The following is a 27,737-nucleotide window of genomic DNA, read 5'->3' as shown; positions in this document are numbered from 1 at the left end:
GTTGAATGGCCTTTCTTACTGCGTGTACTGCGCTGGTTCAATTTTGGTCCTTATTTTCTCAACTGGATCAAAATGCTTTACTGGCAACCATCCTCTCGAATCTTAATTAATAACTCGCTATCTGACATAGAGGGACCCGGCAAGGTTGTCCTCTTTCACCTTTGTTGTTTAATTTAGCTCTGGAACCTCTCCTTGCCTCTATACGTCAAAATTCGAATATTCAAGGTATCGCCTCCCTTTCCAGACAGATTAAACTTGCGGCTTACACTGATGATATTCTTCTTTTTTTACGAAACCCCTGTTCTTCCATACCAACTCTTATCTCCTTGGTCAATGAGTACTCCCGGTTCTCAGGTTATTTGGTTAATTGAGAAAATTCTATTATATTCCAATTAAATGATCTCATTACTTTATCAGAGTTATCCTCTTTCCCGTTTCAATGGTCCTATGAGTCCATTAAATACTTGGGCATTCTAATTCATAAAGACTCATCACAAGTCATGGAACTTAATATCACCAGGGTCAAGAAACTGATTACCCAAATGACCGCGCATTGGTCCCCTCTATACTTAACTTGGTGGGGCAGAATTGCCTCTGTCAAGATGACTTGCACCTAAAATTACGTATATACTGTCCATGCTTCCCTCTTGTTGTAATAAATCTGTCTATCATTGGATTGATACCTCCTTATCTAAATTCATTTGGAAGGAAAAGAAACCTCGCATTGCTTTGAGCAAGTTGAAAGCCTCCAAAACCTGTGGTGACATGAACTTTCCTGATTTCCATCTTTATCATCTTGCCTCCTTAGCTCATTATGGAGCTCACTGGCTTCATCGCTCTCTCCTATCCAACCCTCCTGCTTGGTTGGAAATGGAGAGCTTCATTTGCTCTCCCTTTCCGCTTCATATCATCTGTACCATGACCCTACCTAGACGTTTGAGAAAGTATACCTTACTGAGTGCAACACAGCTCGCCCTTCGCACTTTGGATGCTGCCGCCGATGTTTCAATGTATGAAAACCTAGATATGTCTATATGGCTGAACTCCAAACTCAAACATAAGGGTAAACCTTTTTCTTGGAAAAAATGGCAGAATGCTGGTATATGGTCAGTGGATCAATTGAGAACTTCTGATTCGCTCATAGCCTTTCCAGATTTCTGTTCTCTCTACCCCACCTTACTCAACTGTCATTCACAATGGACTCAGTTGACATCAACCATAGCCCAATTGACTTTTACTTCTGGAGATGATACAGCTCTTAATTCTGTCCATCGCTGGTGCATGTGCATTTTAGCTGGTGGCAAAGCTATCTCCACCTTCTACCATATTCTACGAGATCATCGTTTCACCTTTACTTCCCACTCTATGAAACACTGGGAATCCATGCTTTCTACTCCACTACAAGACGTTGACTGGGCACTTTTCTGGTCTGCAACGAATAGACCCTTGCTCTCCACAAGAATCTCTCAGTCTATGTTTTTTCTCAGTCATGCAGTTTGGACTCTGTTCCGTATGTGGAAAGCCACTATCAAACCAGATCCCAAATGTTGGCATTTTTTGGAAGCCGAAGGTACTTTAGACCATATGCTGTTTCATTGCAAAATGGTTCGCCCGTTCTGGACAAACATCTGGTCTACTATTCAGCGTGTTACCTCCTGCTCCTCAGAACTCACTTTTGATATGATAATCAGGGATTGGACGGATTCCTGAGGGATAAAGGGATCGTGGGATACTGAGAGAGGTGCTGGGATGTAACACAGGTATAGAAAGCTAACCAGGTAATAAGTATAGAAACCCAACCAGGTCGTGCATGTGCAAGACCGGAGGGTTAGGACTTCGATGGGAAGATAGGACTCAATGGGAAACCAAGGTGGCAAGGGGGCCCCTTCTGGTGATTCAGACAGGTCGTGACCTGTTCGGGCCGCCGCAGGGAGCGGACTGCTGGGCGGGATGGACCTATGGTCTGACCCGGCGGAGGCACTGCTTATGTTCTTATGTTCTTAATCGTCCGATCTCAACATTCTTGCTTTGTTAACTTTGCATGTCCTCCTAAATTGATTGATGCCCTGTTTGTTGTGGCTCTCATGCACATTTTAAAAAATTGGAAATCAGCCTCCCTTCTGGACTATACCTTTTGGTGGAACTCTGTATGTATGTATCACAAATATGAATCTTATGCCTATGAAAAGCATTGTATCTCCAAACTCTCTAATGTAGCTTTCTCTCGTCCTTCTCCTTGGAAATTTCTGGATCACTATATGCATTCTACTTGAATTGACCACTCTTACTTCTGTACTGTCATAAGATGATATACTTCCATTAGACCAGGGGTGTCCAATGTCGGTCCTCGAGGGCCGCAGTCTAGTCGGGTTTTCAGGATTTCCCCAATGAATATGCATGAGATCTATTTGCATGCACTGCTTTCAATGCATATTCATTGGGGAAATCCTGAAAACCCGACTGGACTGCGGCCCTCAAGGACCGACATTGGACACCCCTGAATTAGACGATCTGTTTCCTTTATTTTCTCTTGCCCTTTCCCCTCTTTTTTTTCTTTTTCTTCCCTCTTGTCTCTATTTCTCATGCTTCTTTACCTGTTTACCTATATCTCACTGAATGTCTCCACTGTTTTGGTTTGGGAGCTATAGTTATTGTGAAATGTACGTTGCTACATTATTTTTTGAGAAACGCCAACTGACATCTTGTACTTTCACTGTTGTATTTCTGCACTGTTGGTTTTATTCCCAAAATTGTCAATAAAAAATTTGAACTAAAAAAAAGAATAGAAGACTGGACTAGCAAACGGAATGAAGCTTCGTCGAAGTACTTCTTGATGGTACGGAGCTTCCAGAGCACTGACATTAAAGTATTCCGAAAAGAAATCAAAACTCATCTCTTCAAAAAACACTTCCCATCATCATAACCTCACAAAAGTATTAGAAAATGCTCTCACGACCACCTCCATCACCACCACCAGCAACACCCTGAATCCGGACAGTATTATCTCTATTCGTCTAAACAACCTATCACTATCTACTACCTACTATCAATTTCTCCTGGAAAAGTCCAGACTAACAATTGTAACTGGACACACTCTTGATTACATGTACTGCAATGCTACTGGAAATGTCCAGTCCTCTAACTTGTAATCCGCTTAGAACCGCAAGGCACAAGCGGAATAGAAATCACTAATGTAATGTAATGTAAATACCTTTCTTAAATATTAAATCGGAGTATTTTTCCAGTGTAATATATTTGTCCAAAGTTACTCCAAAAATTTTTAAGGACTATTCGATATTATAATCCAACCCGTTTACATATATCTTTGAATCTTTAATTTTATCATTGGGTGTTACTAAGAGAAATTTTGTTTTTTCTGGGTTTAATTTCAATTTAAAGACAGCCTTCATAGTTCGATCTGCTTTAAAATTGTTGATAGTAAGTTTGTGAACTCTGATGACAAACAAGTTAGCAGGATGACAATAGTAATGTCATCTGTGTAAATATAAAATTTGAGATTTAAGCTCTGTAAAAAATTTCCCAGGGAAATGAGGTAGACGTTAAACAAGGTGGGAGACAGAGGTGAACCCTGAGGGATACCACAGGAGTTGTCCCAACGATAGGACAGAGTATCATCCTTGAATACTTGATAGGATATTTTCCCTAGGAACCCACGGAACCAGTTCAGAACACTGCCCGAGATCCCAATGGATTCCAGACAATCCAGCATAATGGTGTGGTCCACCAGATCAAAGACACTACTCAAGTTAAGTTGCAAGATCATAGCGCTTGTGCCTTGACTGAAAAGTGAGTGCAAGTAATCAACTAAGGAGGCCATAACTGTTTCAGTACTATATCCTGACCGAAAACCTGATTGATTGTTTAAAATATTGTGCTTCTTTAAATATATAGTTAGTTCAGCATTAACTGCCCCCTCCAGTAATTTAGTGACCAAGGGGATGCTAGCAATAGGTCTAAAGTTAGAAGCAATATTAGATGATTCTTTAATATTTTTTCTAATTGGAGTGATTACAATTTGATCGTGTTCCTCTGGGAATTTTCCTAAGGATAGTAGGGAATTGACCCAAATTAGTAGTTTAGCCTTAAAATTGACTTGGGCAATTTTCATGACGTTGGGCGGGCAGTGGTCTAGTCCAGTGTTCTTCAACCACCGGTCCATGGACCGGTACCGATCCACAGAAATTTCCTGCCAGTCCACAGGGCCAGCACGTGCATCAGGCCCAAAACAGTGTTCTTCAACTGCTGGTCCACGGTGCGATCGATGCGGCATTATCTTCGAACCAGCTCCCTCTTCCTCACTGATTCATTGCACAAAGCCACGGGCAGTGGCTCCTACGTGCGTCCTGCGCCTGAACTGGAAGCCTTCTCTCTGACGTTGCAAGTTCTATAAACTTCTCTCCCCACTCCTCTGTGACCCCTTGATGGCTTACTTCAATACTGCTCTTGACCATGGCTCCTTTCCCCGTTTTGCTAATGAGGTGCTTATCACATCGCTGTTAAAACCGGGTAAGGGAGTGGATGATCCGGGATCTTATCGCCCGATCTCCCTGATAAACGTCGATCTTAAGCTTCTTTCTCGTATGCTCGCCGACCGTTTGGCTCCTCATCTTCCTACAGTAATCCACGAAGACCAAGTTGGTTTTGTTCGAGGCCGACAGTCAATCTGCAATGTGAGGAAGGTTCTTTTTGCGCTCGCTCATTGTCAACATCATCAGATCCCTGCTTTATTTGTTAGTTTAGATGCTTCCAAAGCCTTTGATAGTGTGTATTGGTCATTTTTGTTTCGAATTCTTGAGTATGTTGGGCTCCAGGGGTTCTTCCTTAGAGCCATTCGTTCCTTATATTCTAATCCTTGGGCGTCCTTGTTGGTTAATCATACTCACACGGACTTTTTTCCTATTTTCAGGGGCACTAGGAAAGGTTGCCCTCTCTCTCCTCTATTTTTTCACCTTTCTTTGGAACCTCTGCTTTGTACTTTACATCTTTTCGAGGATGTCCAGAGCCTTCGTATTGTGGGGATGGACTTGAAGACTTTGGCTTTCACTGATGATATGTTTCTAATTCTTACTCATCAGAGGTTTCTTTGCCCAATGTGTTGGATCTTATTTCCAAATTAGATTTTTACTCCGGCCTTTCACTTAACTTGGATAAATCCGTAGCTCTTCCCTCTTGACCTGAGGTTCAGATGTCATGGTGAGCTGCTTTTCCCCTTCGGTGGGTGGAGTCTGAGGTGAAGTACTTGGGGGTCCTTATTCCACTCAACCTTTCTCGTCTCTATTCTTTGAATGTGGAGCCGTTGTTTAGAGCGCTTGTCACTCGCGTGGAGTTATGGAAGGTGCTTCCATTAATGCTTCTAGGCAGAGTGAGTTTATACAATATGCTTATTGTTCCGTGTTGGTTATATGTTTTTCAGGTCCTCCTACTTTATTTGACTTCTAAAGATGAGAAGCGATTGGAGAGCCTTGTTCAGAGCTTTCTTTGGTGGGTAAATGTGCCCGTTTGCCTTTTCGATTGGTGGCTTCCCCTTGGTATAAGGAGGGGTTAGGCTTGCTGAATCTTCACCATTTGACGATTGGTTGTGGAATGTGCCACATTAATGATATTTTTCGGGGTACTACTCATTTCACTAATACCTCTTTGGAGCTCTCTTGTTTTACCAAGATACATTTTAGTGCCTATCTTCATTCTGTGCCTTTGGCTCAGCCTGAGCTCCTTTCTCTTAAGGTTTTACATTACCCTTTGCAGAAGGCTTGGCAATGGATTTGTAAATTCCATTCTCTCAGTTCTACTATTTCTCCTTTCCTACCTTTACACTTTAATGGGAATTTTCTACCTGGGGTGGATGAAGCAAGTTTTGTCCGTTGGGCAGCAGGGGGGATTCATTATCTGTTTCAAATGGTGAAAGATGATGGGAGGATTAAGTCTTTTGATAAATTATGTCAAGAGTTTAGTCTCCCTTGAACTGATGGCTTTGCTTATATGCAAATTCGTCATTATATTACTTCTTTGTCACCCTGTCATTTGACGGCTTCCTGTCAGGAGCTGTTGTCTATGGCTTTTACTATAGCATCACAGCTCCCTGTTCCTTTTAAATTCCATCATAGACACTTGAAGGATGAATCTCCCCTGTTAGATCATGTTCGATTGCGAGAAGCTTGGGCTCGTGATCTTTCTGTTATATTACCTGATGATGTTATTGTCTATGCTGTATGCAAATTGCCTACTTTTCGCAAATATACTACCTTTTCGGAACATTATAATTTGTATATCTCTCCTAAGAGGGCTCATCTTTCGGGGTTCTGAGCCACTGCTGCCTGTCCCCGCTGTGATACTCCAGCAGCTTGTTTGGGACAGCACGAGGCAGGGGGAAGGAAGCAGGCAAGGAGAGGACACAGGAGAGGCGCTGAGAAGCAGAGGGGAGGCAGCAAGGCGCCGGAGAAGGGGGAGTCAACAACGGGGAAGTGGCGAGAGTAGCTCCGCCCACCCCACCACGTCAGCAGCTAGCGTCCGGGCTCCTCCTTAAAAGGGGTCGAGCCAACGGTCGCAGCTACTCTCGCGGCGATTTTTCTTTTTTTTTCTTCCTCCACAGCACGAGGCAGGGGGAAGGAAGCAGGCAAGGAGAGGACACAGGAGAGGCGCTGAGAAGCGGAGGGGAGGCAAGGCGCCGGAGAAGGGGGAGTCAACAACGGGGCAGCGGTGAGAGTAGCTCCGACCACCCCACCACGTCAGCAGCTAGCGTCCGGGCTCCTCCTTAAAAGGGGTCGAGCCAACGGCGCATAGTCGTTCGGCCCGAGAGCGCCTTTGCGAAGGGCTTCAAGAAGGGCCTCAAAGGAAGAACCTTCAACTTTAAATCTGTACTTGAGCTTCTACAACTACTAATTGCCAAATTAACTTCAATTTAACTTCCAACTTCCTACCAAATCTTCCCACTCTCTACCAAACCACCAAGCACCTACAACCTACCAAATCTTCCCACTCTCTACCAAACCACCAAGCACCTTCAACCTTCACACTAAGCAGACAGACCTCAGTCACTTTCCTCAAACCATTTAATCAGGCAGACCTCCCTAGCCCGCTAAGAAATAGACAGTCTTAACTAACAATTATCTGACTACTGACTATCTCTATCTCTCATACCTCTACACTAGCTAACCTACAACCTATAACAAAAATAATAACTCTAACTATCTAAAAAAAAAAAAGGGGGATTTCATACTAATTTACACCTTCTAAAATGGCAGATAGAACCAGAAGTAGCAAGACTTCAATCAAGGCAGGCAGTACAGTCACCGAGGATATCCAGGGGGTGGCTACGGCACATGTGCAGATGGAGGGGAAACCAGGACAGAGTACAGAGGTCTCTGTACAGACCGAGGCCATCCCCCCGAAAATGTCTACAGTCGCTACACAGACGGATGTAACGAATCAGCTAGATGATAACCTTCTACTGGAGCTGAGGAACCTGAGAGAGGAGGTCCAGCGCTTAAGAAGCATTCGAGACGATGAGACATTCATCGACGGCGTCATCCAGGAACTGTCCCAGATCACCAAACAGGAACCTAACGGGACAATACCCACGACACCCAAGCAAACTACTAATCCCGATACCTCCAGACCAACCATCGGAATACAGGAGGAGGCTGGAGACGCTGACTCCTGGCAACTGGTAACTTCCTCCACAGGAAAACGCAGAAGACCTTCCTCATCTTCTGTCTCTTTCTCTCACACACAGGGCTGTTCTACATTGACCCCGCAGTTCACCTTGAAGAACAGATTCCAACTGCTACAGGACGGACCTGACAACGAGGTACAGAGAGATGATCAACAGGAGTTTCCAGTTCCAGAGACAACAGGACGACCCACCCCTAAGAAGCGCAGAGTGGTTGTCATTGGAGATTCGCTACTGAGGGGCACTGAGGGACCAATCTGCAGACCAGACTTGCAATCAAGAGAGGTTTGCTGTTTGCCAGGGGCCAGGATCCGGGATGTAACCGCTTGCCTGGATAGACTCATCAAGCCTCAGGACCACTTCCCCATGATCCTCATCCACGTCGGAACAAACGACACTGCCAGGAGCACCCAGGATAGCATACCGGCAGACTTCAGAGCCCTGGGTGAGAAGCTGAGGATGGATGCACAGGTGGTCTGGACAGTCTGTAGTTGTTTTATTAGGTAGGTGGGACAAGGAAGGTAGAGGATATTGCAATAGTCCAGTAGACTTAGGACTAGGGATTGAACTATGAGTCTGTATTGTTCTTTGCCGAAGAATTTTCTAATTTTGCGAAGGTTGCGCATGGTAAAGAATGCTTTTTGTGTGATTTTGTTGATTTGCACCTGAAGAGTGCAACATCTATCTACTGTTACTCCAAGGAGTTTGAGAGTGGTCTGTATAGGATATTTGGTGGTTTTTATTTCTAGTTCTGTTATCGAAGGGGTTTTGTCTTTTTCAAGCAGTAGAAATTTAGTTTTGTCTGGATTGAGCTTCAGTTTGTGTTCTGTCATCCAGTTTTCCACTATTTCTAGGGTTTTTACCAGGTTATCTGTTGTAGTGGGGTCTTGTGAGTCAAAGGGAAGGAGTATGGTTATATCATCTGCATAGCTGAATGAGGTTACTTCGAGTTTGTCTAATAGGGTACCAAGGGAGGCGATGAAGACATTGAAGAGCATGGGTGAGAGTGGTGAACCTTGAGGTACTCCGCAGGGATTGGTCCAGGTTTCCGATATTAGATCTTTTGTTTTTACTCTGTATGTTCTTGTTTTGAGGAATCCTTGGAACCAATTGTATACTCCGCCTGAGATCCCTATTGCTTCTAATATCTGAAGAAGTATACTGTGGTCAACCAGGTCAAATGCGGCTGAGAGGTCTAGTTGAATTATCAGCATCCTTCTTCCTTTGCTAAGGTGTTGTCGGGCTGTATCTAGAAGGGAGACTAGCAGTGTCTCAGTGCTGTGGTTGGATCTGAACCCTGATTGAGTTGGGTGGAGTAGGTTGTGGTCTTCAAGGTAGTTGGTGAGGTATTGGGCAACCAGACCTTCTATTAGTTTAACATATAATGGAATAGAGGCTATGGGTCGGTAGTTGGAAGGGGTGTCTATTGGTCCTTTGTGGTCTTTCAGTATTGGAGTGACTATGATTTCTCCTAGGTCTTGTGGGAATTGGCCTTCCGTGAGCGTTGTTTGGATCCATTGCAATAGGCAAGCTCTAAATTTGGGGGAGGCATTTGTTAGTAAATATGAGGGGCAATTATTCAGGTCGCATGACGCTCGACTATATTTATTGTAGAGTTGGTTAAAGTCCCCCCATTGCACCTTTTTAAAGTTGGACCAGTGTCTGTCGGCTGCAGTGGCTTCATCAGTTGTTGGGTTTATTATGATCTCTTCTAGGAGGGTCGGTGAATTGGAGAAGGAGGCTCTGATGGTAGCGATCTTGTTCTTGAAGTGGTCTGCTAGTTGGGTGGCCGTTGGAGCTATCTAAACTCTATCTAAACTATCTAAACTCAAGGTTAACAAAGCAATGTGGCCAGACAACCTACACCCCAGGGTGCTCAGGGAGTTAAGGGACGTCCTGGCGGAACCACTATCCGCACTCTTCAATCTCTCCCTTAGTACAGATAGAGTCCCTTTGGACTGGAAAACGGCTAACGTCGTTACACTCCACAAAAAAGGTTGCAGGACAGAAGCTGAGAACTACAGACCAGCGAGTTTCAAATCTATAGTGAGCAAACTAATGGAAACCCTAATCAAACACCAATTAGATAAGATCCTGGACGAGGAAAATCTATGGGATCCCCGTCAACATGGATTTACCAAGGGGAAATCCTGCCAATCCAACTTGATCAGCTTCTTTGACTGGGTGACGGGGAAGCTCGATGTTGGAGAGTCCTTGGACATTGTATACTTGGACTTCAACAAAGCATTTGATAGTGTCCCACACCGCAGGTTGTTGTGCAAAATGAGTTCTATAGGATTAGGTGACACTTTGACAAAATGGGTTGGGGACTGGCTTAGTGGTAGGCTTCAGAGGGTGGTGGTGAACGGCACCCCCTCCGTAACGACGGCAGTGATCAGCGGAGTGCCACAGGGCTCGGTCTTAGGCCCGATCCTTTTCAATATCTTTATAAGGGACTTGGCTGAGGGGCTTCGCGGTAAAATAACGTTATTCGCCGATGACGCCAAACTATGTAATATAACAAGCAAGAGCACAACGAACAATATGAAACACGACCTACTCCTATTGGAGCAATGGTCAAGGACCTGGCAACTGAGTTTCAATGCCAAGCAATGCAAAGTCATGCACCTCGGCAGTCAAAATCCATGCGAGACTTACACCCTAAATGGCGAGATCCTAGCAAGGACTGTTGCAGAACGGGACTTAGGGGTGATCATCAGTGAAGACATGAAGACTGCCAATCAAGTGGAGCGGGCTTCATCTAAGGCTAGGCAGATCATAGGATGTATACGTAGGAGTTTCGTCAGCCGTAAGCCTGAAGTCATTATGCCATTGTATAGATCCATGGTGAGGCCCCATCTGGAATATTGCGTGCAATTCTGGAGGCCTCATTACCGCAAGGATGTACTGAGGCTTGAGTCAGTCCAGCGAATGGCCACACGGATGGTCTCGGGACTCAAGGATCTCCCGTACGAGGAACGGCTGGATAAATTGCGGCTATACTCACTCGAGGAACGCAGAGAGAGGGGAGATATGATCGAGACGTTCAAGTACCTCACGGGCCATATCGAGGTAGAAGAGGATTTCTTTTTTTTCAAAGATCCGACGGTGACAAGAGGACATCCATGGAAAATCAGGGGGGGAGAAGTTGCACGGCGACACCAGGAAATACTTTTTCACCGAAAGAGTGGATGATCGCTGGAATAGACTTCCACTTCAGGTGATCGAGGCAAGCAGCGTGCCTGATTTTAAGAGGAAATGGGATCGTCAGTGGGATCTCTGCACAGAGTTAAATAGGGGAGGGTCATTGGGGTGGGCAGACTAGATGGGCCGCGGCCCTTATCTGCCGTCTTTTTCTATGTTTCTATGTTTCTATATGTTCTGGACCTGTCCAGTTATTCAGTCCTTTTGGGAGGCCATCTTTCTTTTTGTTGAAAGTATTTGGAATGTAGTTATTCATCGTTCCCCATTGTTTCTTTTTAGTGTTCCCCTTCATTTTTCCCCTCGGAGGCCGGGGACTGCTGCATTTCTCCAGTGGACTGTGGTGATTGCCCTCAAGTGTATTTTGCTTAAGTGGCTAGAGGTGGCGTGTCCGGACTATTCCCTCTGGCGCTGTCGCCTGATCACCCTTCTGCTGTGGGAACGTTGAGATGTACAGGATTTTTCTTCACTACTTGGACGTACTTTCCAACATACCTGGGAGCCTTTTTGGAACACTATGACTCCGGTGGCACGTAGCCGCCTCCTGAATGGTTGATCTGATGTTTTGGACTACTTATTACACCTGTTTGCTTTGTATATATTGGTTTTCTTTTCCTGAATGGATATCTTGGGATGGGTTTGAAGGAGGACTGGAGACTAGGGTGGGTACGGGGGGGGGGGGTGAGGGAATTGTAGTTTCTGTCTCTTCTGTGCTCACTTTGCTGTTGGCCTATGGGGTGTTGTGGGTGGGGGAGGGTGACTTCTGTTGTGTTTCTTACTGATAAAATGTAAGTTTGCTTTCTGTGTTATCATGTACCTTTTACTTCTTACTGTTGAGCTCAATAAAATATATTTGACAATAAAAATGCCAAAGAGAATATTAAATGCAATACAAACACACTTATCTCTATAGCCATGGAGCCAGACTGTGTAGGACAAGGGGGCCTGCTGATAATAGAAGAATATATACGATTGGAGGTAAGAGGCCTCAAAGAATGGCAAACTGGCCACTGTTGTGTCTAAAGAAGGGGCAGAAGTAAAGGACAGGTATTGCAGGCCATACACTTGAAACATTTTTTAAAAGTATAGAAAATGTCAACATTACATTACTGTGTGCTGGCTGTATTCAGAGCGCAAACAAAGTTTTCTGGGATATTAAATCAAACAAATCTGACCCTGGGAATGTCTGCAGATAGATTGAATGGCCCTGCCATTCAGTTTAACATAAGACACTATAACATCGCTAAGAGACCAAAGACACTAGAACATCACTATCCTGCACAGCCCTGGAATTTCAATAGATAGAAACATGATGACAAATAAAGGCCAAATGGCCCATCCAGTCTGCCCATCCACAGTAACCATTATCTCTTCCTCTCTCTAAGAGATCCCATGTGACTATCCCAGGCTTTCTTGAAATTAGACACAGTCTACATCCCCACCACTTCCTCCTGGAGACTATTCCACACATCTACCACCCTTTCTGTAAAAAAGTATTTCCTTAGATTACTCCTGAGCCTATCACCTCCTAACTTCATCCTATGCCCTCTCATTCCAGAGCTTCCTTTCAAATGAAAGAGACTCGACTCATACGCATTTACATCAATTAGGTATTTAAACGTCTCTAGAGAAATAATAATAATAGACAAATCAACTTTCAATTAAAAAATGTTATTAGCCGAGTGGTGGAAATGCTCACTGAAAATCCATTTCATTTAAACGTCTCTATCATATCTCCCCTCTCCCGCATTTCCTCCAAAGTACAGTAAAACCTTGGATTGCAAGTAACTTGGTTTGCAAGTGTTTTGCAAGACAAGCAAAACATTTTATATACAAGCAAGGTCTTGCAATACAAGTATATACAGTATACATCATCACAGTATACAGTCACATCATCGCAACTGAGCCGATGGTTCTCTCTCTGGCACAGCAAGAGTGTAGTGATTGTTCTAAACTAACAAAATCTTACAAAACGAGTACATACAATATACACGTGTCAAATCATCATAACTGAGCCGATGGTTCTCTCTCTGATGCTGCGGGAGTGTAATGACTGTTCTAAATGATCGAGGTTTTACATTACAAGTACGTATAGTATTTTGTATTATAGTTTTGGGGTTGTGGAACAAATAGTCTTGAGTTTCCATTATTTCCTATGGGGAAATTTGCTTTGATATACAAGTGCTTCGGATTGCAAGCATGCTTCTGGAACAAATTATGCTCGTAAACCAAGGTTTTACTGTATACAGATTGAGATCTTTAAGTCTGTCCCCATACACTTTATGACGAACACCACACACCATTTTGGTAGCCTTCCTCTGGACAGACTCCATCCTTTTTATATCTTATTGAAGGTGCAGCCTCCAGAATTGTACACAATATTTTAAATGAGATCTCACCAGAGTCTTATACAGGGGCATCAATACCTCCTTTTTCCTACAGGCCGTACCTCTTCCTATGCACCCTAGCATCTTTCTAGCTTTTGCTGTCACCTTTTCAACCTGTTTGGCCACGTTAAGATCATCACATACAATCACACCCAAGTCCCGCTCTTCTGTCATGCACCTAAGTTCTTCATCCTCTAAACCAGGAGTGCCCAAATGGTCAATCACGATTGACCAGTAGATCGCAAAGGCAATGGGAATCGATCGCGTTGCCTTTGCGATCTTTTTCTTCCTGCCTTCCTGAGCCAGGCCAGGCACGTACAAGCGCCAGACTCACAAGACTTCACCTCCGACGTCAATTCTGACATTGGAGAGGAAGTTCTGGGCCAGCCAATCGCTGCCTGGCTGGCCTGGAACTTCCTCTCCAACATTAGAATTGACGTCAGAGGTGAAGTCTTGTGAGTCCGGTGTTTGTATGCGCCTGACCTGGCTCGGGGAAGCAGCAGGGAGAAATTAGTTGATGGCCTGGGGGCTTGGGGGGGTACGAAAAGAATCGGGGAAGTGGAGAAATTGGTGCGATGGCTTGGTGTGGCAGGGGGAGAGAGAAGGAAAGAGAGATAAAAAGAAAAGGGGAGGGGGCAGAAAGAAAGAAAAACAAAAAGAAAGAAATATTGGATTTACAGAAGAAGGAAGTGCAACCAGAGACTCATGAAATCACCAGACAACAAAGGTAGGAAAAATGATTTTATTTTCAATTTAGTGATCAAAATGTGTCCACTTTGAGAATTTATATCTGTTGTCTATATTTTGTACCTTGGCCCCTTTTACTAAACCATGATAGTGGTTTATAGCGCAGGGAGCCTATGATTGTCAGGAGCTGCGAGGGGCATTCAGCGCAGCTCCCTGCGCTAACAACCGCTATCGCAGTTTAGTAAAAGGGGAGGCGGTATATTTGTCTATTTTTGTATAGTTGTTACTGAGGTGACATTGCATATTTTAAAGTCATCTGTCTTAACCTCTGAAAACCCCCCCGAATACAAATGATAATTAACATTTTCTCTGTGTACAGTGTGCTTTGTGTTTTTAAAAATTTTATTGTTGGTAGATCATTTTGACTTGGTCATTTTAAAAGTAGCTTACAAGCCAAAAAAGTGTGAGCACCCCTGCTCTAAACTGACCTTGCATTTCTTAGCATTAAATTTTAGCTGCCAAATCTCAGACCATTCTTCAAGCTTCGCCAGGTCTTTCTTTATGTTATTCACAACATCCGGCATGCCTACTCTATTGCAGATTATGGTATCATCCACAAAGATGCAAATCTTACCTGACAGCCCTACAGCAATATCGTTCATAAAAATGTTAAAAAGAATAGGCCCAAGAACAGAACCTTGAGGCACACCATTGGTAACATCCATTTTCTCAGAGCGATCTCCATTGATCACTACCCTCTATTGCCTTCCACTCAACCAGTTCTTGACCCAGCCCATCACTTTGGGACCCATCCCGAGGGCACTCAGTTTATTTATTAGACATCTATGTGGAACACTGTCAAAGACTTTGCTAAAATCTAAATACACCACATCTAGCGCACTCTCTCTATCCAATTCTCTGGTCACCCAGTCAAAGAAATTGATCAGATTTGTCTGACAAGACCTACCTCTAGTGAATCCATGTTGCCTCTGGTCCTGTAATCCACAGGTCTACCACTCCTCCATCCCTATTCATGTTTATCTTCTGTGGTCCTGCTCCTGGCATATCAGCCGTGAACACAGAACAGAAATATTTGTTAACCAGTTCAGCCTGTTTTTCATCAGCTTCTATATATTTCTCCCCTTCACCTTTGAGTCTCACATTGCCACTATTGCACTTCTTCCTATCGCTAATACATCTAAAAAATGTCTTGTCTCCGCATTTTACACTAGCAGCTATTTTTTCTTCCATTTGCATCCTTGCTTTCCTGACTACATGACCAACCACTCATAACTTTTCCAGATATTTATGCCTGTCTTCCTCTTTCTGCCATCCTCTTGTAGTTTATGAAAGCTAACCTCTTATTCCTTATCTTCTCAGCTACTACTTTTGAGAACCAAAGCAGCCTTCTTTTGCTCATACTTTTACTTACTTGCCTCACAAAATGTTTGTAGCTCTTACAATTACTCCTTTCAGTTTTGCCAACTGCATTTCCACTCTTTCCAGATGTTCCCATCCAGACAATTCCTTGACGTAATCCTCCATCCAAACAAAATTAGTTTTTTAAAGTATAGAACCTTTGCTTTTGAATGAGCCCTCTCTATACCCATCTTAATATTAAACCATACCATGCAGTGATCAATGGATACCAGATGACCACCCACTATAACAGGGGTAGGGAACTTCGGTCCTCGAAAGCTGTATTCCACTCAGGTTTTCAGGATTTTCCCCCAGTGAATATGCATGAGTTCTATTTGCATGCACTGCTTTCAATGCATATTCATTGGGGAAATCCTAAAAACCCGACTGGACTACGGCTCTCGAGGACCGGAGTTCCCTACCCCTGCACTATAATATTGGAAACACTTTCCCCGTTTGTAAGCACAAGGTCCAGTATGACCCTTTCCCACATATATTCTACTACCAACTGCTGGATCAGTTCTCCTTGTAAAAAATCCATGATCTCCCTACTTCTAGAAGACCCTGCAATAATTTCAAGTTTATTAAAATTTTGATAAAATGCAAATCAAGACTTCTAAAGTGTTTTACAATTTGTATTAAAAAGGGGGAGACAATAAGGGCTCATAATCAAACAAAAAAAACACCTAAAAAGTGGGTAAAAATGGATATTTAGACGATCAAAAACCTGATCGTCCAAGTACCCATAACCAAAGCTGGTTTAAAACCAGCAAAGGCCTTTCCCTTGCCTCTAAACGCATAGAATGAAAAGAGGCATTTTTAGAGGAGGGGAAAGGGTGTGAAGTAGGCTGACCTACACTTACCGCCTATTTTACAAAGCCGCACTAGCGGCTGTGCTGCGCTAACGGCCCCGAAGCCCATAGAGATTTAAAGGGTTTCGGGGCTGTTGCCACACGGCAGCCGCTAGCGTGACTTTGTAAAACAGGCCATTAGTCGCACAGTAGGTATAACCAAACCTTTTGACAGGTTGCCTAGTCGGCACTTATATGGTTTGACTTAGACCAAGTCAAAACAGGTATAAGTGCCAAAAAAGGGGCCACTGAACTGACTGTGGCTGCCGCGATCAGCTCAGCGGATCCGGCAACCTACCTATGCCCCCAGCAATGATCGCGGCATGATAGATGGCTCATCTCTCCTACTACGATAGCGATCGCCCACCCCCCGAACCACGTCACTTCGGGGTGAGGTTCATGACAGGGGAGATTCCCTGTTGTGATCCTCACCCCAAAGTGACACGGTTCGGGGAGGCAATTGCTATCGCAGCAGGAGAGATAGCCAATCTCTCCTGCCGCAATCACCCCCCTCCCGACATGACCAGGGCAGAAGGGAGCCCAAGCTCTCCTGCCTGAACAATCCCCATCCTCCCCTACACGACTGGGGCAGGAGGGAGCTCAAGCCCTCCTGTCTGAATAATCTCCACCTTCCCTGACACGACTGGGGCAGGAGGGATTCCAGGCCTTCCTACCCCAAAGAAGCCCCCCCATGTCTGGCCCCCCCTGCACCCCCGATCATCCCCCTGAACACCCCCCACCACAATGACCCCACCCCAACCTCCACACCCCACTCCCGTACCTTAAGAACACTGGCCAGATGGACGGGTTCCAAGCCCATCCTGCCGACAGGACTGCCATCCTCAGAATGGCGGGCCTTAGGGTCTGATTGGCCCAGGTGCCTCAAGGCCCGCCCACAGGAGGGGCCTTAGGCACCTGGACCAACCGGAATTGGCCCAGTTGCCTTAGGCCCCCTCCTGTGGGTGGGGCCTTAGGCACATGGGCTGCGTTGGGCCCATGTGCCTAAGGCCCTGACCACAGGAGGAGCCTAAGGTCCCTCCTGTGGGTGTGGCTTGAGGCACCTGGTCCAATAAGGCCCTAAGGCATGCCATTCTGAGGATGGCGGGCCTGCCGGTCAGACGGGCTTGGGACCCATCCGTCCAGCCAATGTTCTTAAGGTAAGGGGGGTGTGTGGGAGTCACGGGATCAGTGAGGGGTCTTGCAGGTCGGTGGGCAGAGGGGTGTTCGGGGAAGGAGGGCCTGGGATCCCTCCTGCCCATATTTTAGTGGGGGTGGGGAGTAAGGGGGTCGCCATGGCAGGAAAGCTTGGGCTCCCTCCTGTCCTGATCATGTAAGGGAGGTTGGGGGTTGTTCGGGCAGGAGGATTTGGGTTCCCTCCTGCCCCGGTCGTGTCAGAGGGGGGCGATTGTGGCAGGAGAGATTGGCTATCCCTCCTGCAGCGATAGCGATCTGACGTGCTGTGGTTGGTGGCACATCGGGATCGTTATCGTGGCAGGGGAGATGAGTCATCCCTCCTGCCGCGATCCTTGCTGGGGGGGATGTGGGCTTTGGTTTCTGTAACCGGTGTACTTTTTGACAGACACTGGTTACAGAATCCAGCTTATAGGTGAAGGACTGGCTCCTCCTTTGCCTAAAAGGTCTGGTTTTGGACGTTTGGGACTTAGGCTTTTTTTTGGTTCAGTATTCTGTTGTAAGTGTAGACGTAGTGGTGGTCTGGGCGTTTAAACAGCTGAACGTAGAGACAGGCCAATTCCGATAAAAAATTTTTGTAAATCCGGGTTCAGACCGGATCCTAATGTAACGAATGTAAACCGCCTAGAACTCTTTGGGTATGGCGGGATATAAGAACCTAATAATAATAATAATAATAAAAAAAACCTCCTTTTGGACATTTTTTTGAGAATGGACATTTTCCCTGCTTCTACTTTCAGCGTTTAGGGCCTAGGCTAAAAGGGGACTTAGGCAGTTTTTTTATTATGCCCCTCCACACAAACAAATACCCACTAAACAATACTTGACAAACATAAAACAATAGGAAAGTAGGGAGAGCGACAATTTAAAAGTAAAGAATATATGAAAGGTAAACCACAATAGGGAAGCTACGGAATAAGGTTTATAAAACAACTCTGGCTGAATCCAAGTCTATTTTGCAGTCATATGCATCTTGGAAGGGGTAACACTTTAGATTTCCCTTGAATTTGTCTAATTTTTTTTCCTCCCTGATATGAAATGGTAAGGAATTCCATACTGTGGGGTCCATAGTTGCAAATGAGGTGGCCCGACATGTGCTAATGATTTTCAAGGATGGTGTATAAGGAAGATGCTGAGAGGAAGATCTTAGAACTCTTGTAGGTTAATGTGGAATAAGAAGTTTGTGAATAAAGGCCGGTTCTTTAGTGTTTTGAGACCTGAAGAAGAGGATGGCTATTTTATATATGATTTGTTGTGGAATTGGTAGCCAGTGTGCATTTTTTAATAGGGGAGTGACATGGTCAAATTTTTTCCTGTTTGTGATAATTTTTATGGCAGTATTTTGTATCAATTGTAGGCGATGGATATCTTTATGGCAAATACCCTTATACAGTGCATTACAGTAATCAAGCTTAGATATGATGAGAGAATGTATTAAAATGTTGAGAGATTGAGGGTCCAGAATGGGATACCCCAATCCACATCTGGCATATTAAAATCACCTATTAGTAAAACCCGTTTTTAGATATATTCTGAATGTCTACTATTAAATTTCTGTCCACTTTTTTCCATCTGTGGAGGCCTATATATAATAATAATAATAATAGCTTATATACCGCAATACCGTGAAGTTCTATCCGGTTTACAAAAGATTAAGCAAAGGTACAAATTGACTGACTTGAAGAGGGGAAGAAGAGAAGTAATTAGACAGGAAATTCATTGTTGAGGAGAAAAGTGATCAAAAGGACAGTATTTGAGAGGAAATATAAATAAATGTAAATATATTCACCATTCCTTCTTTCCAAATTGATCCACAGTGGTTCTTCTTGCCCTGCAAATCCTGCAATTGTGTGACTTTAAAATGAACTTCAACATATAAAACTACTCCCTCCTCCTTTTCTTCCCACCCTGTCTTTGCTGAATAGATTATAGCCCGGTATAGCTACATCCCAGTTATGTTTCTCCATGAACCACATCTCCGTGATCACCACTATATCCAACTCATCTTCTTCTATCACATCTTCTAGATCCAGAATCTTGTTTCGCATACTTCGAGCATTAGTATACAGTATACTGCTTTCCAGACACTGCCTCCTCTCCTCACCTCCACTTAGCCTCTGTCTTCCTTCTTTTTCTAGTCTCTTTCCACTTTCTTCTCCTCCTTCTCTCCCTATTCCATTCAGGGTGTCCTCTTTCTCATCCCCTTTCCATCTAGCCACTGCCCTTCTCCTCCTTTTACATTCAGCCTCTGCCGTCCTCCTCTTCCCTCATCCATCCAGGGTCTTTCCTCTTTCTCTTCCCCCATCTAGCTTCTTCCCTCCCTCCCTCTCTCTCTCTCTCTCTCTCTCTCTCCTCTTCCATCTAGTCTAATCCCTCTCTCTGTCATCTCCCCCCCTATCCAGCATCTACCTCTTCTCTGCCCCCCTACCCCATGCAAACACACACTCCTGCCATTGCTACTTCTCTAGACCAGCAATGACACAGCAAGCTACAGCCACCACAAGGCAGGACTCTTTCATTCACATGGCTGCAAGCTGTGCCCCGGAACAGGAAGTGATGTCTGAGGGAGCAGGACTATCAGTCATGCAAATGTAGAATCCGGCCCCACAATGGCTGCAGTCATCTAGAGAAGCAGCAGCATTGGCTTGGGTGGCAGCAAGAGGAAGGAGGGGAAAATATGCTGCAGTAACCATGTGTTTGCTGCGGTGGCCATAGTACTTAGTTTGGAATCTACTGCCAAAAGCTCCAGAGGAAAGAATGTACATTAAGGGAAAGGAATTTAAGGAATAGGTAACGGAAAGTAAGATACCATGCTTGTAAATACTGTTTTGTACAGAATTCACTCATACTTTTGCTTTGAGAGTTGGTACAAAGTTTGCAGGTAAAAGGTATGTGCAATCTTTGTCCTAAAGCACTTTGAAAGTTATCCCCAAAATGAAAAAAACTTTAGTACATTTATTTCTTTTAATTTAAATACAAATAGAATCAATATATAACACTATTTTTTTTTTTACTTTGCAGCATATCTGGTATTCATGGATCTGCCAAGATGTTTCTCCATTAACAAGTAGTTCTGAAAACTTTACAAGGATCATTTAAGCATTTTAATGTTACTGAAAGAGAATTTTACCATACAGTGATTTTTTTTTATGTTTAAAAAGAATTCTACAGTCAACAAGAAGGCATAAACATTTGCCATTAATACATCTAACTAACTTTTGCAAGACAATTCTACATCAACATCATTTAGCTCTTCTTTAATAATGAATCTCGTGAATCAGTCAAATCAAGACATTTCAGCAGACATCATCTTAAGAACAGGACTGTTAAGCACTTCTAGCCCTTCATATTCTTCCCTTCTTTCAGAGATTTTTAATCTTATTTCAGATTTAGAGTCAGATATTGAAACTTTTCATGTGAAACCATTTCTATCTTTCCTGGAATCAGAGATAAAAATTTGTAGCTCAGATTCTGAAAACCATCACTTTGGCTCTTCAGCTGTAAGAAAAACAAAATCATCATATGTCTCCCTGTTAGGTAGCTCTAAAATAATAAAGCCATCAAGACCTGTATCACAATCAAGTATAAACTCTTCAACAATAGACACATTAGCATCAATCAAATTTAAAACTAACCAATTCAAGGTTTATTCTACATTGTCTACTGCCCATGCTCTCTCTGATCAAGAGGTTATCCCTGTGGAGAAACCAGACAGAATCCAGGATTTAGAGGCACTCCTGAGAAGAAGAGCACTTTATCCAGTATATGGATTTCCAATAGAAATAGTGGAATCCCAAGCCACAACCAAAATAGCAGAATGTGATAAACAACAACAAAACCAATTCAAAGAAGAGCAGGACATAACTGAGATATATAACTTATCTGTTGGTGTTCCTGATGAAACAAAAGCCTTAGAAATGAGTGTTGCAAAAAGCTTTCTTCAAATACATAGTGGGTTACAAAGTGGAAAAAATAATTTACAAGGCTTAAAATCTCTACCATTATCTAAAAGAAAAGAACAATTAACTGATAAGATAATAGCTGAAACTGATACTCCAGTACTCAGCATGGATCAAATTAGCAATATTGAATTCACTCTTCAGCAAAATATTGTATACCATCATCAGATGTGTCCTAACAGAACACCATTTCAACCTCAAATACCTATCATGGAAAATATTGTACAAACAAATGTGCCTATTATAAATGGAGATCACATTAATAAATTGGAAATGTGTTTAGAGAAAATGGTATTAAAACACAACTGCACAAGAAGGGTGACATTTGATCCACTTTTTCCCCCACTGCCTCCTCTTAAAACATATGAGCAGAGAACATACCTAAAACATGGATTTACATATCCATCAAGTCAAAATCAATTAAAAATGCATGAATTTTCTGAAAACTACAGATATATTCCTAACAGGTGCATTTTTCCACCAGTTATTAGACATGCAAACGATGAAGTGATGCTCCAAAATTTGCATTTTTATTTTAAAAACATTAACCATAAAGAAAACAGTATCTCATCACAAACAAAATACCTTCTAGAATATCATCTTTCTAGGAAAGTTATTGAAATTAAAATCAGCTTTGCTCCAAGACATGTAAAAATATCCTATGAGAAAGCTAATTTTGCACAAAGAAAAATTTTACTACCAAAACTTAAGCAAAAGGGCAAAGGATTCGGAGTACCAAGATGTGAACAAATTCTGTATATGGAACAATACACTATAAACCAAATAAATCTGACAATAAAACAGAAATACCTTCAGTTTCTCAGGGGTATTGCAAATAACTGTAAAGTGTCTTTTGAAAAAATGGTTCCTAAAGCCTCAGAATTATGGACAATATCTTCCTTTCCTGTTACTATAACTAAAGTCACAGATGTGGGTACACCTTTCATTTCACAGAAAGTCAGAGATATTCTAGAACAAAATATTAAACAGAAGAAACTGGACCACCAGTTGAATTTGTCACAACAGCTACAGAAGTCTCTGAGTACAGTGATGTCAGCTCCATTAAAACTGTTTAGACTGAAGAACAATGCTCAGCAAACAAAGGAGGTAGGAAACCTTCATGGTGAAATAACATTTCTCAGTGAAAGATGCATTCAAGTCCTAGACATTCATATCAAGAAAATAAAAATTCAGAGAAAATGGGGAGTTTCTAAAAAGATAACTGAATGCCTCAATCACATCGCTCTTGGACCTTCAACACAACACGAGCTTATTCAAATAAAAGAACAAAAGTATCCACAAAGTTGGATCAAATGTAGGAACAAAGAACAGTATAATTTTGATTCTCTGACTCATGATACATATGTACCCCCTGAAACCAAACCAGTTTATTCAGGAATTAATCAAAAACTAAATAAACCTAATTTCCAGATCTGTGAAGAGAATAATATAGATCTGCATTTCACCAAAAAATCTCTTGATACTAAATTAGTACTATTACCTGTACTGGTTACAAAATCCTACAAAATAGCTTATGCCATGAAAAAGAAAATACTCCCAAAATGGAAGGATCTTGGCAACAATATTTTAAAAGTTAGAAGCACATTTTTTCCATTTGTGGAACCACATGTAATAATTTTTTTAGATATGAGCATAAAGCATAAATACCTGAGGTTTATGTGGAGATTTCATTCCTTATATGGAAAGTCTTTAGAAACAATGATTCCTAAAAGACCAAGTTTTCCTCAGCTTAGTGCAAGTACAAGTGCTATTGAAATTACTGACACAGATACATCATTTATGCAAAGATATGTCAGAAAGCATTTGGAATGGCACATTCAAAAGAAAATATTACAACATTTGTGGGGTTTGCCAATGATAAGTATATTTCTCAATGCTTTTATGCCACCAGCACCAAAACCAATTAAAAAAAATTACAGTATATACCCACAAATAACTGTGACCATGTTCACTAATCAGCTGTGTTTCATCATGGGCAAAACACGTTATCAGTTTGAAACTCATATAAAAAATATGATAGCTGAAAGGAAATATGGAATATGCCAAAAAGTAGAAAAATCATTAATCCAAGTTAAGTCTCAGGTACTGCTTATGCAAAAGCCATTTTTTCACTTTGAAAGCACTAAAGATCTCATTAAGACCTCTCAACAGGATAGAGTCAAGAAATTCACACATGTCTTACCTTTACAATTCAGAGCACAATTATATACAGGTGACCCACCTGTAACAGCATATTCAAAATTAACAAAAACAGTGCAGCCCTCCATCATCCAAATGTCATATGAAAATAATGATGAATTATGTAAACATTTTACAAAGAAAGCTCTTGAAATTACTATGGGAATAATACCTGTAGAGGCTAATGAATCGTATAAAACAAAGTATTTCTACAGAAAAAGGAACTTACCAAATATAATCCATCCTGAAGATTTTATAGCGAAGAAGAGAAGTAAAGTTCTCTTATTTGTGCAAACACATCTTATGAATAATATAAACATTAACATATATCATAAATACCTTGTCTTTCTCTGGGGACTTCCAAGTCTGGAGGTTCTAAGGAAAATGATTCCTATAGCACCATCCATGTGCCTGATAATTAACAGCAAAAGAAATATGAGTGAGCTCATGAAAATAAACAACCCATTTATGGCAGAGCAAGTCAAAGGAAATTCAGAAAGGCAAGTGCAAATGGAAAAATGCATAGAACACTTGGAATGGCATATCAGAGAGAAAAAGCTTCAAGACCAGTGGGGCTTTCCAGGAAAGATAAAGAACTCCCTGAATTCATTTATGTCTCCTGCCCCATCAGTTAAATCTAAAGATAGCTTGTATTCAACAACACAGGTGCTTGTGAATGTAAGTGAACTACCATTTATTAGAAAAGAAACCAAACAATACCTTGAGATACATCAAAAGAAAGCAATAATAAATAAAATGTTGGCGCTCCCCAAAAGAGTGCATAATTCGTTAAGCAAATTTATGCCTCTTCTACCAATTCATGACATATTTTCTCAAACTCATGTAAGCAATGAGCTTAAAACTGTACCTGCCCCTTATGAAATAAAAAATATGACATTATTGGACTTATTTAAAAATATTGCTGGTATCAATACAGATTTAGGTACCAGATCAGAATCAAACCTCTGCAAAATTTACTGGAAAACACTAAAGGAAAAAGACAAACTGGAAATGCATTTGATAATAAAAAGTTTGGAAATAAAAAGTGAAACAAATCCAGCCCTGATGCAGAGTTCCAACACATCTGTGTATTCAGGAAAAAAATATACATTTCCTAAATTGTTTTATCCTGGAGAAAAACCTAGAAGAGCTAGAAGTACATTTTTACCATTCATAGAACAAAAGCCTCTGAATCACATAAATCTTAATATAAAACATAAACATCTGTTATTTCTCCATAGACATTTTCCTATATATTTTTGGCCTACACAAAAAGTGACCCTTTTAAGCTATTCTCAGTGTTTAACAATCAACACAGCTGGATCTCTGATTGAATCAACAAGAAGTAAAGTTTCCCTTATTTCCAGAGATATTCAGAAGAAGTTAGAATATCATATCAAATGTAAAAATCTAGAACACAACTTGGGACTACCACTGGCAATACAACAATCATTAGAACAATTGGCTCCATCTGCTCCAAAAGTACAAACTCTTAAACAAGTGTTAAAAGCAAACTTTATTATAATCCCTATTGTTAATGGTCTACCATTCCTTGATTCAAATACAAAGACAAATCTTGGAAAAAAAATTAAAAGGCTAATTGAACAGCAGCATTGGAGTTTCCCACCTTTGGTTCAGCAATCGCTGCAGGTTCTTAAGCCACCTTTTCCACCACTGAATGATATGTGTCTAAAACTAAGCAATAATATGAACATAAAAAGTGAACCTTTAGAAAACAATCAAGAAATGATTGCTCCCAATAGACCTGAAGTAGCCCCTGCCACTTATGATGTAATGTTAAAAGAATTAAAACTATATGATGCGAAAATATTAACACAACAACTTGTACAAACAAAATGGGATATTGAAAGTGATTTTAACAAAATAAAGACAGACTTGAAAGTTTTTAATCAGACTAAGCAGCCAAAAAAACTGCTTCCTGATATAAATGACAAGACAGAAATCAAAGCTGCCATTGATTTCCACTTAAAACAAAAAGCAGAGTATCGCAATCACTTGAACCTGCTGTTTGATATTACTAGATCTATTACACTAAGTGACTTTCCACCAGCTCCGCTTGTTCATAATTCTTTTATTGACAAATCTCCAGTGCTATATGGTATATCAGGACTAAATGACATATGCAAAAGTAAATTAAAGGAAAGAATGACCTTAGATTTTCATTTAAGAAAGAAGCAATTTGAAGAATATTTTGGACTACCTCCTATGGTGCAAAAGTCCAGATATTTATTTAGTAAAGCTGCTGCTAAAAAGGCTGGGCAAAGAATGAGAAAAACAATATTTGAAGATGTTTGCTGTCAATGTCATCTGAGCAAGAAAAATTACCACTGTACCTCTAATCAAATAAAGTATGTAAAATTATATCCTATTGACAATGGACCATTTAATAAAAAACATATCAATGACAGTCTGGAGTACAGTTTCAATAAAATAAAATGCAATCAACAATTAGGTTCTAATGGTCTGAAAAGTTTTTATATATCAAAAAATGTAAATCATAGCCTTGATAAACTATGCAGTAATGAAAAGCAGCATAAGTATACTTCTTCTCAACTTGTTGTATTCCCTAGGTATAAAATATCAAGTCATTCTATGGCAGGTTCATCTGTGGATCATGTGCCTCGATATCATTGTTTTCACTGTATACAGAACTTGAAAAGAACAAATAAAACAGATAAAATTGTAAAGCATGTTGAAATAGAAGGCAATGGTTCTTACTTTCAAGAAGGATTCAAAATGTCATCATTAATGCTTCCAGGAAAACCAGAAATCACACACAGAGAAAAAGGCTCTTCTCTCTCATCAATGATAGAAAACAATGCATATGGAAAAGAAGAAATTAAGAAGCACCAACTTAATGTACACTTATTGCAGAAAATAATAATGAATTCCGGTATAATGCCAACACATGTTGTAGAATCTAACAATATGTATAAAATTATCCAAACTCAGGAGAAGAGAGAAACTGCAAGGAAACTGAGGGAAATGATAAAATATAATTTGCAGAGATCAAACCGGGATGCTGCAGAGAAGCAAAGTAATATATCTGATTTCATCAACCAGCAAACACAGCAAAAAGTAATGGTAGTAGAGGATGAATTAGAAATTACTGATGCACTTAATTCATTCAGAACAGAAGTTATGTGTTTTCCCAATGCAAAAAAATCTTTCTATCATGAGTATCACTCTTTTGGAAATAAGGCTGGAGAGCACACAAATGCTTTCTGTGATTTCCAGAATGAAGGATTTAGCAGAGCAATATTTCATGCCCAGGCCCAAAACCATGTACCATATTCAGAAATTTCTGAATATGATACTTCAGGAACAACCATAACATCTTCTTATCAACATTCAAATTGCTGTTCTTACCTTCTGCCTACATCTGCAAATTCCTTTCATTACCCATATCTTCCACATCTAATGAATAAACATAAGAAAGCCTATACCGAAGCAACTACAATTAAAGAAAACAGTAATGAAATCAATGTTCCCTTGAAAATGAAAGTTCACAACAGGACATATAAATACAGAGGCAATAAAATAACTCATCATGACCATGTTAAATTTAAGCCAAATCTATATACATCACAGACTTCAAGATCATATACCCCTGCATTCCCAGTGTTACCAGCTGAGGAGAATGGAAGAGAAAGTAGGAATGTAATTAAAAAAGAGAACAGAAATTATAATACAGTAAATACTCAGATTCAAGGGAGAAATTGTGAATTTTCAAGGCAGCCACAGCAGAAAGTAAATGACTCCACAAATAGCAAAATTTTAAAGGTAGATCAAGGAATTCAAACCATTTCCAATTATATGTTTACAAAACGGCTCATGGTCAGCCCTGGTCCTCAAAACTATTCTTTCAGGAAAGTGAGCAGAAGTGGAAAGTATGAAAGGCTTGGGCAAAGACCTAACTTAAAGTATATGCAATTGCCTGCAAGTACAAGGAACAAGCACATTTGCCAAAGACCTTCTGAAAGTGAAGACTTAGAATTGGAGATAGCTACAGATATTCAGAAGCCAAAAGTGAATAGTTCTTCTAGAAAGAGAACACTTTGGAAATCTATAAAAGAATCATATACCTTCCATATTTCTTTAAAAACAATAAAGCAGTGGTTTTACAAATTGG

The 27,737-nt window shown here is 41.4% G+C and overlaps 1 long non-coding RNA gene across 1 annotated transcript; it reads right to left on the bottom strand.

Annotated features, from left to right (window-relative positions):
- Window positions 1-23,050: 23,050 nt before the first annotated feature.
- On the bottom strand, window positions 23,051-24,824 carry LOC117362171. Its single transcript, XR_004539817.1, has 3 exons — window positions 24,753-24,824; window positions 23,924-23,995; window positions 23,051-23,111 (listed from the first exon to the last, which is right to left on the bottom strand). It is a non-coding gene; the product is annotated as an uncharacterized LOC117362171 (long non-coding RNA).
- Between the last annotated feature and the right edge of the window lie 2,913 nt (window positions 24,825-27,737).

Source organism: Geotrypetes seraphini, chromosome 6 (assembly GCF_902459505.1).
Source record: "Geotrypetes seraphini chromosome 6, aGeoSer1.1, whole genome shotgun sequence".
NCBI classification, from domain to species: Eukaryota; Metazoa; Chordata; class Amphibia; order Gymnophiona; family Dermophiidae; genus Geotrypetes; species Geotrypetes seraphini.
This window is presented reverse-complemented; position numbering and strand designations above follow the sequence as displayed.